This window comes from Monodon monoceros, unplaced genomic scaffold, assembly GCF_005190385.1.
Source record: "Monodon monoceros isolate NGI ecotype Baffin Bay Population unplaced genomic scaffold, NGI_Narwhal_1 Super_Scaffold_20, whole genome shotgun sequence".
Taxonomy (NCBI): domain Eukaryota; kingdom Metazoa; phylum Chordata; class Mammalia; order Artiodactyla; family Monodontidae; genus Monodon; species Monodon monoceros.
In genome coordinates, this window is record NW_021703777.1 from 57,518,857 (window position 1) to 57,533,513 (window position 14,657).

The following is a 14,657-nucleotide window of genomic DNA, read 5'->3' on the forward strand; positions in this document are numbered from 1 at the left end:
TTTGGACTAGAGATGAGAAAGCCAAATTCAGTTTTGAAGGTTGAGGTGAGATGAGGTGGTAGTTAATAGAATGACCACAATGTTGTATTGGTATAATAAGAATTTAAATCCTTAGAAATATGAGATTTGTGAGATGTCATGACTTGTATATGATGTTTGAGGAGGAATTCAAGATATATAGGGATTTTTGGGGTTTTTTTTGGCCTATTCTTCAGCTAATTGCATTTTTTGAATTTGTATTTTCCTGTCTTCTGTCTTCAGATTTTAAATATGATGGCTTAATGGCCATAAGTCTTCCTTGATTAGTATTACTTGCTTGTATTCATAGATAGTGTTGTCTTTAGTAATGAATAATTCATTTGTAAAATAACAAGCATATCCTTATCATTCCAAATTAACCACATGAGTATTAAATGGAAAGTTAAATAGCTCCTTGACATTCTTGTGAACTAGTAGCCCCAGAGTAGAATCTGATTGGCCAAAATGATGAGAATTAAGAATAATAAAAAATATATATAAATCTTCAAGAATCAGAAGTAAATGCAGATATCTGTCATAAATAATAAAACTTGTTATTCAATATTTCATGTGTACATAAATGTATTTTAAAATGTGATTAGTATCAAAAGCAAAACACTTTTTATTTGTACAACACTCTTCTGAACAAGAGCCTTCCAGTATTCATGTGCCTCAAAAATGTCTCTGTGCGGAGAGAACTTTATTCAGGGAAGATAATTTCTGAATGGAAAATTATTCCATTAATTAAATATTTTTCAGGGTGGCTGCTTTGCACACATTTCATGCTACTAGATTTAGAATTGTTGTGTTTTAACACTGATTAATAAGTTGTCTATGTATTTTGTAAACATTCTCAAGGAAGGTAGTCTGTAAAATAGTAAAATTGCTGAGGCACAAATATTTATCAACGATCCAGTAAGATTTTATGTACCCTGTAAATGCAATATTATATATTTTATGCTTCCTCTGTTTTTGGTACAATATACATTCAGTTTTTCCCCATGAAGTTAATTTCATGATCAGTAGATATCTCTGAACAATATATTTTTTACAGCTTCATGGGTACTGAACACTTACACGGAATCATTGTTTTTCCCTCAGGTAGTGATAAGGAGCCAGACAACCTGAACCCACGTTGTTTATATTTTGAAATCATGCTTGACTTCTAAGCTATAATTATCTTTTATTTCCTTAGATCTATTATATTTACATGCTTCTCTCTTGCACTTACTTTGAAGTCTATCACTAGCTCATCTAACAGCTTATGTAGCATCATGGACATCAAAGTCGAGTTCAGAATAGGGTGCATTTAATTAAATAACAGACTGAAGGAAAATCTGATTCAGTTTTTGGTTTTGTGTGGTTAGGAGGGAAAAAAGAATTTTTGATCCTACCAATTGCTTGAAAAATCTTATACTACATATTCAAGTATATGCAAGTATGTATATATATGTACACATATTTATATATGCACTGTAACATAATAAACCAGTTTTAATAACGAATTATTTTTGTGAAGAATAGGATTATTCAATAAAAGCAGGTGAATAAGCAATTGAGATTTTAAAATTCTATTGCAAGACTATATTTTCAAGGATCATTTCTATAGTTCATAAAATTCCATAGCCAATTCTGTCACTGATCTGTTTTGTGAACTTACACAAATAACTCCTTCTTTTTATTTCTTTCTATTTTAAGATAGAGATTGCCACATCACCTAGCTAATGGCTCTGTGAGAGAGAATAATGAATAAAAAGGAATGAGAAGTGAGTGGACAATGATTGCTATTGAAACACTTCATTCAGAGTCTTGAGACTGGAGGTGAAATGTTACCTAACTTTTTGCATTTGCACATATTTGGGTTATCAGGGCCTTTAGAGTCAAGTATTGGTTATAAACTCTGAAGGCTACTGTTCCTGAACCCGATTGATTTTAGTGGAAAGATCATTAGCACTAGGATTCAATGTACTGATTTCCAGCCCAAACAATGTCACTAATTTTGCAAGGTCAAAGGATGTTTCTCAGGAAACATATTTCCTCATTTGAAAAGATAGGGTAGTCCACCTTTTTACTCATATGGTTATTGTGAGGCTCTCAATACTTTGAAGGCCAGGAAAGGTGTCTAGAAAAAAAAATCTGACGTGTTATATAAATGCAAGGTGCTATTTCTAGAGATATTTCAGAATCAAATATACCATAGGATAATGACTGGGGATATTAAAAAATCTACAATGACTTTCTCTTCAAGAGTGTTCTTTCTTCCCTCCCTCCCTCCCTCCCTCCTTCCCACCCTCCTTCTTCCTTCCTTCCTTCTTTCCTTTCTCCCTTTCTTTCTTTCTTTCTTTCTTTCTCTCTCTCTCTCTCTCTTTCTTTCTTTCTTTTCCTTTCTTTATTTAGTTAAATCATATCCCTTCTGCTAGGAGTTCTAACAGTGTTTATCAATGCTCAGACCACACTTCTGTAAACTTCTGGGTTGACCACTCAATCACTATCCTTTCTTTAAAAAGTGAACTACACATAGGACTTCCCTGGTGGCGCAGTGGTTGAGAAACCGCCTGCCAAGGCAGGGGACATGGGTTTGATCCCTGGTCCGGAAAGATCCCACCTGCCGTGGAGCAGCTAGGCCCGTGCGCCAAAACTACTAAGCCTGCGCTCTAGAGCCCGCAAGCCACAGCTACTGAGCCTGCGTGCTGCAATTACTGAAGCCCGCGCGCCTAGAGGCTGTGCTCTGCAACAAGAGAAGCCACCGCAATGAGAAGCCCACGCACCGTGATGAAGAGTAGCAACCACTTGCAGCAACTAGAGATAGCCTGCGTGCAGCAATGAAGACCCAACACAACCAAAAATTTAAAAAATACATATATATATATAAAAGTAAACTGCACATTTATTTTTTTTTTTACTTTTCAGTACTCGTGCAATCTTCATTCTTTACCAGCCATGATTTAGCTTGCCAAATTCAAACAAAAACATTCTATGGTCACTAAGAACTGTTTAGTCACCAAAACTGATGACTTGTTTTCACTTCTTTTTCTCATTATGTTGTCAACAATATCTGAAACTGTTTACCATTCCTATTTTTCAAAATTGTTTTTCACTTGTTTACTTTATAATGATCTATGCTAGTATGCCCGTGAGTTCTTTTCCCGTATCTTCCTTACATTTACATATCTACTCCCCTGCCCGTGAAGCAGAGTTAATATTCAAGGTCTGCCCCATCCTTTTTTCTCTTTCCTTCTGTTATCCATTTTTCTTTCATTATTGAATTCTTATCCATGGCTTCAACTATCATTCAGATGAAATTAAATGCCTATTCTATCTCTGTCTTTAATATCTACTACTTCTTCATTATTACTTTCTATTACTTCCCTAAGTACCTTTCCAATTGGAAAAAGTTACCACCAGATCATCAATATGCCTGATGTTGATATTCTAACTTCTATTATCTGGGTCATTCTCTGCTTTTGGTCTTAGGTATTTTCCTATCTTTGCATGCCAGAATGCTAAAAATGCAATTGTTGCATACATTCTATGGTTTCTAAAACTTTTTTTACCAGTTAAATTAAAAACTGGAAGTTAGTGACTAAGTAAAAATATACTGAATTTTAAATAGATTGTAAGTAATGGAATTATAAAAATTAAAAATAAGATCACTGTAGGTTCAAAGTTTATATTAAAGTTTGCTCAGTTTTCATGAAATAAATTCAGAGTCAATGGGAGGGTTGATATCTTTTTCTACCTTTTTTTTTTTTTCTTTGCAGAGGAGAGGGAGTTATATGGAGAGTCAAAATTTAATCCAGATTTATAGTACATTGTGTTAACTATATTTTTGTTTTATCCTGTTTCTTAATGAAGGAGACATTTATGTTCTATCATCCCAAAATGCTAAATGAATGCTTAAAGAATATGTAAGACTTTACTAGGGATTTTGAGGGATACAAAAAATCAGGCCCAGTTTTTGTGTCAGGGAACTTAGGGTCTTGATGCATACTTATATGAGAAGAGATATGTAAAAAATATCTATACTAGTAGATAGAGTGAAATAAGTACCTTAAGAGAGAGAGAGAAAGTGCTATGTGAATTTTATGAAATGTAATAACGTATATATGGCTTGGTTTTTATCCTCATATGCAAACTGCAGTTTTTATTTTCCCTAGATGTCTGCAGTTTTTCTTAATGAGAAATTGAATTGTATAGTGGCTAGGCTCATGGTCTCTAGAGCCACGCTGCCTAGGTCAGACCTATAATCCATTATTCACTAGTTGTATGTTCTTAAGCTGTACCCCAGTTTCCTCATCTGTAAATTAGGGATAATAAAAATACTACATATAACACTTCACATGTTTATTATAAGATTTAAATTAGATGTATTTGTAAAACACTGAACAATGTCTGCCTTGTAGTAAGTGGTAAGGATGTGAGAACTCAATTTCTTAATGATATATGTCTATCTTTACTTGGATTAAAAATGACCTTTATTTCAGCCTTATGTTTACTTCTAAAACTTTAGGATATTCCCATCTAAGAATCTGACAGTAGGCAATGAAAAAAAGTTTTGATCATAAAATTGGGCAGATATTGGCAGATTTCATCCAAAATTATGGATGAAAAACATCCTATCAGCATAAAATTGTATGTTCTATGTAACATAATTCTTTTGATTTTAAAAGGTATAATTCAGTCAAAAGGAGTTTTAATTTTAATACTCATAAAGAGGATAATTTCCTATTTTTTCCCAGTATTTGGCCTAAAGTATGTTACCTGATTTTTATGGAAGTCTCCAGGGACAGGTTAAATTAAGAATACTATCAGTATGTATGTAATACCCACTTTTGCTCCAAGCTCTTTCAGCTATAATGAGTATTAGCAGTTCAAAATGTTTGAATATAATTTCCCAGCTTTCCTTTAAAAAAAAAAAAACTTTTACCAAGTTGGAATGTATGCATTTATTTATTAGTAATATGCCTGCAACATTAATCCCTATTTAATATTCTTTCAAATGCAGTAGAGGTTTGCTATTACATATTAGACTTGGGAGGACCTAGTTGAAATATGTAAGTCTTGATTACATAGAGCTGTATTTGAAAACTGAATTTCACTTTAATGCTTTAATAAATATTTCTCAGAATTTCACATGATAAGATATGACCATTTTTCATTATTTTCTATTTCTACAGTTTGAGATTAATGTTATAATATCTCTTATATTGGGGAATTAACATAAAAGAGAAATTTTGGTAACAAATTATATATAATTCATTTTTCAGTTATGGATAATTTGAATTTTGCTGTTGTGTCTAAAACCGTTCTCATTATTAGTATTTTAAAATTGAAAAGGATTTGAGATTAAATTCTATAGACACAAAGGTCAACTCCATAGTTTGTTCAAAAAAATCATGAGCATTCATGATGGGAAAGAAATAATAAATGTGTTCAAATAGAGACATGATAAATTTCATAGCAGCCTTCTAATCATTTAGAGGAATTTTTGTCAAGTCATTTGGCTCAGAACAATGTTTTTATTATATTACATATGAGATATATTATAACAAAATATACCTATTTTATTTTTTTAACATCTTTATTGGAGTATAATTGCTTTACATTGTTGTGTTAGTTGCTGCTGTATAACAAAATGAATCAGCTGTACATATACATATATCCCCATATACCCTCCCTCTTGCGTCTCCCTCCCACCCTCCCTATCCCACCCCGCTAAGTGGTCACAATATATACCTATTTTAAAACAATATAATTTATAAATATATAACTTTATTATATGAAAACATAACACATAATATATCATTATGTAATCCTCAGGTACAATATATAAACATAATTATATGAAAATTTAGACTTGGGATCTATGTGAGTAGTCATTTGCAGGCGTTTTTTAAAAGGTTTCAGAAATAAGTCGGAACTAGAGCCTAAGAACCTGTTTAAAAACAAGGGAGGCTGAATCCTATGAGTGTGGAAGCAGAGACCATGAAAGCCCATGTAATCAAAGTTGAAGATGCTTCCAGCTTGGTACAGAGTCAACTTAACAGTGGTCTCAGCTGCAGGAAGAAAGAAGAGTGTAAAGGAAGGTCACCCTGAAAGAAAATGTAATAAAGCAAATATATGAACAGTTGAAGTAATCAAGGAAAGGGCCAGATAGATGCTGCCAATGATGAAGTATATATGAAGTGGAAAAAAATGAGAAATATCAAAATATATTTTTATGATCAATAAAGATAAATATAGAGAAAATAATCACAGACCACTAGAGATGATTATTAGCTATAGTGTGGCTCTAAAAGGCAAGACTGAAACAACTTTGAAGTAGTCCCAGCTGATTCTTACTTTTGTCCTATACCTTTATTCAAAAATAGTGAAGGAGCTCAGTACCCTCATTTATTCTTCTCTACTCTCCCTCCCTCTCTCATCAAAGTCTTTCTTAGCTATTAGTTGTATTAAATTGTCCTCAGAAATACAAATGACTAATATATCATATTATGTATATGGCTGCCTATTTTTTCCATTTTGTTACACTGACCTTGGGGCTAATGGTTTCTCTCTTTCCTAACTTAGAATTCTGATTTCAAATTTTGGATGAGTTGACTAAATTTATCTGGCTAAGTAACTCATGTTACTCATTTTACCCATCTATAAAATAGATTACTTATTGAGTACAATACCAAATAAACTTAAAATTGTTGGTAAAAATGTCTTTGTTTAAATCAACTGTAAAGGAAATAATAAAGAAACAGTAATGTACCAGAGACATCAGAATTTTTCTAGTTTACAATGTAGAATTATGTAATTTACATGAAACTGGCTAAAGGATAAACTGTACTGTAAGAAGTGTTGAAATATGATAACTAGGTCAATCAATTCTGCCACCTGACTTGCTGTGACAAAAGGTTCTTGTGGACCTGATCAAACTACAAAAATTATAAGGAGAGAGAAGTACTCTTGTTCTTGTAGATAATAAGGTAATTTTATTTTGTCCGCTTTTTTATGAATGAGAGAATAGTGTATTTCATGCTTAAACACAGGTGCACCACACACCCAGTCTCTCAAATGCACAGATCACGTTTTGAAATGTCTCGTACCTATTTTGTTCAAGCTTGAAACTATTTTTAAAGGCGTTTCTTGCTTGGATTTAATGTGGTTATCTCTTTCTTACTTAAAAAAAAAGTAACGTGGGGCTTCCCTGGTGGCCCAGTAGTTGAGAGTCCGCCTGCCGATGCAGGGGACACAAGTTCGTGCCCCGGTCCGGGAGGATCCCACATGCCGAGGAGCGGCTGGGCCCGTAAGCCATGGCCGCTGAGCCTGCGCGTCCGGAGCCTGGGCTCCGAGACGGGAGAGGCCACAACAGTGACAGACCCGCGTACCGCAAAAAACAAAAACAAAAAACAACGTATTATTATTTAATTTACTTGCATTTGCTATATTAATATTTTGTTACATGACCCTAAAAGATTACTTTTTTTGAGAGTTTTATAAAATAAAGGGAAGCTTCATGTACTCCTAAGTGTTTAATAAATGTTTCTTGATGGTGATAATAACTTTTTGGTAGTTTAGGTCCAACTGTAGTATCATTTCAAACTAGATTTGGTCCAACCTGCAGTGTTATTTCAAAGCAGCTTGAAAGGGAATCTTGGTTTTTATTTCAAACTCTCTTACTTACATTTATACAATTCTTGAAGATAATTTAAAAAGATGTTGATCTGATAATAAATTCCTTCTTAAACTCTTTGTAATGATTTTAGAGTTCTTTCATTTTAATAACTAGTATATACATTGATTTTTAAAACTTTCATCTTTAAATTTTTTCCCTTAAATTACAAAAAACACTTTCAAGGGTGGATAAAATTAAAATACAGTGAGCCTACAAGAAGCCATGGGTTGGTTGGAGATGAATGATCATTTAAATCTGTTCTACTTAAGAAGTGACACAAAGAAGTTTGATTTGCAAAATTGGTTGAAATATGCTAATGAAATCAAATAGAACAATAATTTTGTTTGCTACTTTTTACTGTCACTGATTTTAGTTGTTGTTTGAAACAGGGAAATTGTAGAATACCTTTTAAAGATCCATGTTTAATTGTTTTAATATTGATTGTCTTTCCTAAAATTTAAATCCTTTATCATTCTGTAAGCATTTCAAGGATTTGCCTTTTTTTTTTTTTTTTTTTTTTTTGCGGTACGCGGGCCTCTCACTGCTGTGGCCTCTCCCGTTGCAAAGCACAGGCTCAGCGGCCATGGCTCACCCACCCGCTCCGCGGCATGTGGGATCTTCCCAGACCGGGGCACGAACCCATGTCCCTTGCATCAGCAGGCGGACTCTCAACCACTGCACCACCAGGAAAGCCCTTGCCTTTTTTAAATCAATAATTTTGCTTTCTAAAGTACCTTCACAGAACCCTCTTAAACACTTCTATATGTTCAAATATTCTTAAAGTAATATTGAATGATACCCATTTCTTAGATAGGAGAAAGTGACAAAGAAAGGTTATGTACCTTATCTTTAGTTATAAATCTGAAATAATTTGAATAATTTAGAAGTTAATTCAATTCTTTTTAACAATATATCAGTTATTTAATAAAACAATATTGCTTTCTGTCTGGCCTTCGTTGAATATTATCTAATAATAGAATAAACTCCATGTTTTCAAGTGAAAGTCATCTGAAGAGTTTGCTATACAATTCTAGGAGAAAAAAAGTGTGAAACCATGAAATATATGCTCATTGTTTCATGTGGGTGTTCTTAATAATGCCTCAAGGTTTGTGAAAATCACATAGAGTCATATTATGATACCACAAATAAGCCTAAAATACTGTTAACGGGACTACTGTATTGTATAATCTCAGCCTAATTCATTTACCATCAAATAATAAGATCTTAGTAAATCTCCAGTGTCTGTTTACCACAGATGGTATGATTGTAATTTATTTATTTAAATGGAATTACAGCAATATACTCAGCAATTATATCACAGGTATTAATGGAAGATAACATTGGTTTAGAACTAATGAGTTAATACCTTGATACCTTGTGAGAGAGACATAAGGAAGAATATCAGATATTAATTTACTAGATTCTTTTATGCCTTTATTCAATGGACATTTGAAAATTTTCTATAATTGCTATTAAAAAAAAAACTGGATTAAGACAAGTCCCTAGATTTAAGGAGCTAAGAGTCTATGGGGATGGGGTCTGTAAGCAAATAATTAACTTCCAAGTGGACATTGTAGTGGGAGAAACACTTCCATCTGGGGTGGTCAGGGAGGGATGTGGTAGCATTTGTACTTTCAGTAACAACTTAGAGTATGAGAAAGTAGCTGAAATTTTAAGTATATAGGATATGTGCAAACGCATAGGGGTGGAAGGTATCTTTTTTTACAAGATTATGTGAAGTAACTGAAAGAAGCTAGAGGCTTTGGAACAGTATAAGGAGTGAGCATTGTGTGAGTGGTGTTTGTAAATGAGGGTGATAGTGAAGGAGTAGATGAGCCTGAAAAGATAGTTCAAACAGATTGCAAGTGTATATGAATGGTGAGTTGTTTGGAGTTTGTCTTGTATGAAATGAAAATCCTTAAAAGGTTCAATAGGGAAGTGCATGATCACAATTATATTTTGGAGAGCAAAAGGTGGTGTCAGAGTGGAGGTGTGGGAGATGAACAGATAGGACAAAGGAAAAGAAAAATTAGACACAATATGAGGCTATTGAAATACTTCAGTAATAAAATAGGCGCTCTCAAAAATGGGTTTGGATGAATTAGACATAGAATAACCACACTGAATGGCATAAGAATTAGGTTCCATCAATTCTCCCTTAAGGTGGCTATTGAACTTCTCGAGTTTTGTAGAGATTTTTCTAGAGTTGAGTTTACCTGGAACATTGCTCCACAGTCTAGTCCCATGTTCTTATGGCTGGCACTGGTTCTTTTACATGGACTGAAATAACAAAATTATAATTTCCTAAGTATTTTTAGGTGAATATTTTACCTTGCTGTTATTCACCTGGCAAAATGAGGAAATCCTTAGGAAAGAATAAATTTGTCTTTGGACAATAAGAATTTATAGGTAATACTCAATTAACTATTTGACAGAGATGCAAACTATGGATTCTTTTTCTGCCCTGTTGACATCAGAGTGACCTTTGGCTCACCTTGCACAGAAGGTTCCAGTCACACTTGGAATGGATTATGACACACTGAGCTCCTTCTTAACATGTTCTTATAGTCAGCAGATCTCAGGAGGGATTCCCTGTGGAGGATATTGTAATCTCCCTCTGGATGCATTTTTTTCCTTCTTCTTTCTTCTTTTCTTTGCTTTGAAGAGCTGGACAAGAAAAGTATCTATGCTGAAAGCTGAGTAAACCTGGAGGGGGCAAGTGCTGACATTCATGAGATCAGAGTCACTCTTGCAAGAGCCAGCCAGCAGGGTAAACAGTTTTCTATAGCTTTAATAAATGAGACTAATAGGAATGGCATCAGATCGGTTAACCTGCATGATTTTCATTTTCATACACAGCTAGTAGTCACTGAACTCTCCTTATCACACAATTATTTTTTTCCAATTCCCTTTGTTCTTTCTGTCACATAACACCTCAGTCTGTATAAACCAAAGGCGGCATTCTAAAATGTGATGTGATTATTGGGAACATTTTGTTGATAAAAGATACTCGCGCAACAGGAGGAAATTAAGTTGTTACTGACATTTCTCCATAGAAAGTGGAATTCTCTGCAGCTGAAAGCTCACACAGTGGAATTTCCATTTAGCAAACTCTCTAAGACTGTGAGAACTTCCTGGTAATATTAGATATGGCAACTTCAGAAACATAGACTTGAATAAATGGCAGTGTTGAATACTCTGTGGTGCAGAATTCTAGCTCTCTAGGGAGTGTCCAGTGTCCTACATAATAAATCACAGGAAAGAATTAAAAATAAATTAGGACAGTGCTATACTTCTATTTTCCTCTTACACTAAAAGCCTTGGAATGTAGAGAAAAGTTTGTTTCTTACATTACGTTTTCAGCCGAGAAAGCTGGATGAACACTACATGTATGAGAAAAGTCTTCAAAAACAATATGTTTTAGTTTATAAGCATTTAAATTTCACCCAAAGCTAGGAGCAGAGGAGTGCCCCACATGATGCTGTTTCTGTCCACAGTGGTGGCCTTGAATGATTTAAAGGCTTCAAGATATATGGGAATATTATCTTTGCTTTAAATTAGGGAAGGAAGCCATTACGAGGTGTATAACGTACACATTGCACTGATATAGTCTGAATCAATCATAAGTCATCCTATGGAAAGTTCTTTTAAATTTTACTATTGGTAATGTCCTCAATGCCACAGAAAGACTAAATGTCTCATTATAGCATTTCGTGTAGTAATTAAGTAATATAGCATTTGTTTTCCTCCAGTGACACAACAAATTCAGGTTAACTCTATTTCTCTAAATTTGTAAACTGGTTAATGTCAATCAAAGATGAGAAAATTAGAAAATTTGTCTATGTTGAGACTTCTTACCTCAATCTTATGGTGATTTTCTATATCTGGGGTGAATTTTGATTATGTTATTATGATTTTCTCTTTTTACTTTCTGTTTATAAGGACTTCTGTTTAGCTAAACTCAAGCTTCTATTGGTTTCAGAGGTAGGACAGGTGGGACTAGGAATTTTATATCAGGTATGCAAGGTTTAAGATAGAATTAATGTTTAATTTCTGGAAAACCAGAGAAGAATTTTCCACCAAAAAACAGGTTTGAAAGAAGAACTTGGATTGGATATTTTGAAATTTTTTTGGCATATAGTGCCCAGACATCAATGGCACAGGCTATGGAAAAATTTCCCTAAATATAGAGGGCACGCCTGCTACCTTCATGGGTAATCCTTATGGCTTGGTACCCATGGTAAGTAGATATGATGTAAAAGCAGTAGATAGATAGCTTAGAGCCTGTTTTTTTTTTTTTTAGTCCCAAGGAATTTTGAGAGATAAAGGTAGAGCAAAGCAGATGAATAATGGAGTGAAGAATCTGGGCCCCAATCTCCCATTTTCAGACTTTGTCTTGAACAGAAGGAGATATATTATAAGTTGAAGGAGTTGCCAAGGCTAGAGTACTTGACTAGATTCATTTCTGGAACTCTGGAAAGAGACTGCTTCTCAGATGTCCCTGAAAAAGTAAACTTTGGAACTCAGCATGGTTAGGTTGAAGAAGAGATGTGCTTTAAGCTTTCCTGAGTTGCTTGTAATACCTGTGAGGTGTGGATTGAATCCCCAGTATTCTTGCATGTCCCAGTGGGGACTTCTGAGGTGATATGACACCACTACAGTGGTTAGAAATTAGGGGTCTAATTGACTATTGACTATTAGGGGTCTATTGACTATTATAGTCTAATTGACTATTCCAGGCTCTGGGTGGAAGATCTAGAAGAGATTCAAGGAGATTCATAGAACCAGCAATTGCTGAGATGAGGCCATGTGAGTAAGAGCTTAGCACTAGGCCTTGAAGAAGCCTTGCCAGCTCTGACTATGAATTACAGCAGGGGATTCTGGCAGGGAGAGGAGGAGCTAGACAGATAAGAAACCTCAGAGACCAGAGGAGCCAAGGGAAGCAGGGCATGCCCACACTCCCTCCCTCTGATGTCATGAGAACACTGTGAGCCTCCTAATATACCCATGCCCCACTTTGAGGAAGAAAAGAGTAACTGGAGCATCTTTCTAGAAAGTCTGAGCGGGGGGAGAAAAAAAAAGAAAAAACTCCCTAAAAACAGTTCTGTGAGGGATTTGGTTTTTGAAGTATAAAACCAGAACTATAAAAACCAGAAGAGACTGAAATACTGTTAATGTGGCAGGAGTAAGTTTTCTTTTATGTGGGGTGGGCTGTGGTGGAAGATTAGGCCAGGTTTAGGGAACAAAGGAGCTATATTTTCTACATACCTCTGAGAACAGTTTGAGAAAATTTAAGAATCCTCCATGTATGATGTTCTGTACTCATTTGGGTCTCATAACCATAGCAAAGAATTACTCATAGTGTAAGACAAACATCTTAATAACTGGAAACCTCTGCATTAAAAAAGGAAAGTTTATTAGTGTATTAGGATTCTATTGCTTTAGAATGAATTATCACAAACTTCGCAGCTTAAAACAACAGAAATTTATTAGCTCATAGTTCTGTAGGTCAGAAGCTTGGGCAAGCGCAACTGAGTCTTTTGCTTAGTCTCCCAAGGTGGAAATCAAAGTGTCAGCAGACCTGGGCTCTTATCTGGAGGTTCTGGGGAGAATCCAGTTCTAGCTCATTTATGGTCGGCAGAATACAGTTCCTTGTGGATTGTAGGTCTGAAGTCCCAGTTTTCTTCCTGGCTGTCATGTGGGGACTACTCTCTTCTTGAAGCCACTTGCATTCTTTCTCATGTGGTCCATCTTCCAACCAGCAATAGCAAGTCATGTCTTTCTCATGCTTTGAATCTTTCTGGTTTCCTCTTCTGCTATCAGTTAAAGAACACTATCTGTTTTTAAAGAATTCATGTGATTAGATTTGGTTGACTCACTGGAATAAGCTCCCTTTGGATTAACTAAAAGTCAACTAATTAGTAACCATAATTCAATCTGCAAAATCACTTTTGTCATGTAACTTAACATAATCACAGGCATAATATCTCATCAAATTTCCAGTCCTAGTCCTGCTGGATTAGGGTGGGAAGTCATGGGGGTAGGGAGTGGAGAGAGGAGAATCAGTTACGGATTCCTCCTAACACTACCCAAATTATCTTGTGTACATTTTTGTATAACAGCAGACCGTAGTAAGAGAGGTAATATTGGTTAGGGAAATAAATAATGCTGTTGAGGGCTTCCCTGGCAGCGCAGTGGTTGAGAGTCTGCCGGCCGATGCAGGGGACACGGTTTCGTGCCTCGGTCCGGGAAGATCCCACATGCCGTGGAGCGGCTGGGCCCGTGAGCCATGGCCGCTGAGCCTGCGCGTCCGGAGCCTGTGCTCCACAACGGGAGAGACCACAACAGTGAGAGACCCGCGTACCGCAAAAAAAAATTAAAAAATTAAAAAAATAATGCTGTTGATAACAGTCATGATCAGTTACTAATTATTAATAGTCATTATTATTAAATATCCATAAATATTGTATATTGCCTATCATGAACAAATATTTATTGAATATTACAGATTTTATTGTGTGCTGAGGGCATGCCCAAGCAAATTGGACACAATGTCATCCCCTATAAAGCTCACAGACTGCAGGGGAAGAAAGATGTATAGATAGATGATTACAGCACGATTGATAGAAATTATCATATATAGCCCATATAACTCATGCTATGCAAAGGCAGAATCCAGTGATGTCAGTGGAGAATTCTTTGAGAAAATCATATTACTTGTTTGCTCAAAGTCTAGAACTTTCCCTCTTAATGATTAAAACAACACAGGCCTATTTTAGAAAAATGAAAAATATAAAAGAGAATAGAATGATAATCACACACAATCCCATCCTCTAGAAATACCTTTATTTACATTTTGACACTCCTTTATGTCTTATTTTACATATATATTTCCTACGTATTTTACACAGTCAAGGTTGCACTTCATATACAGTTTAGTACAGCTCTTTTATATATAATGCACTAACATTTTTCT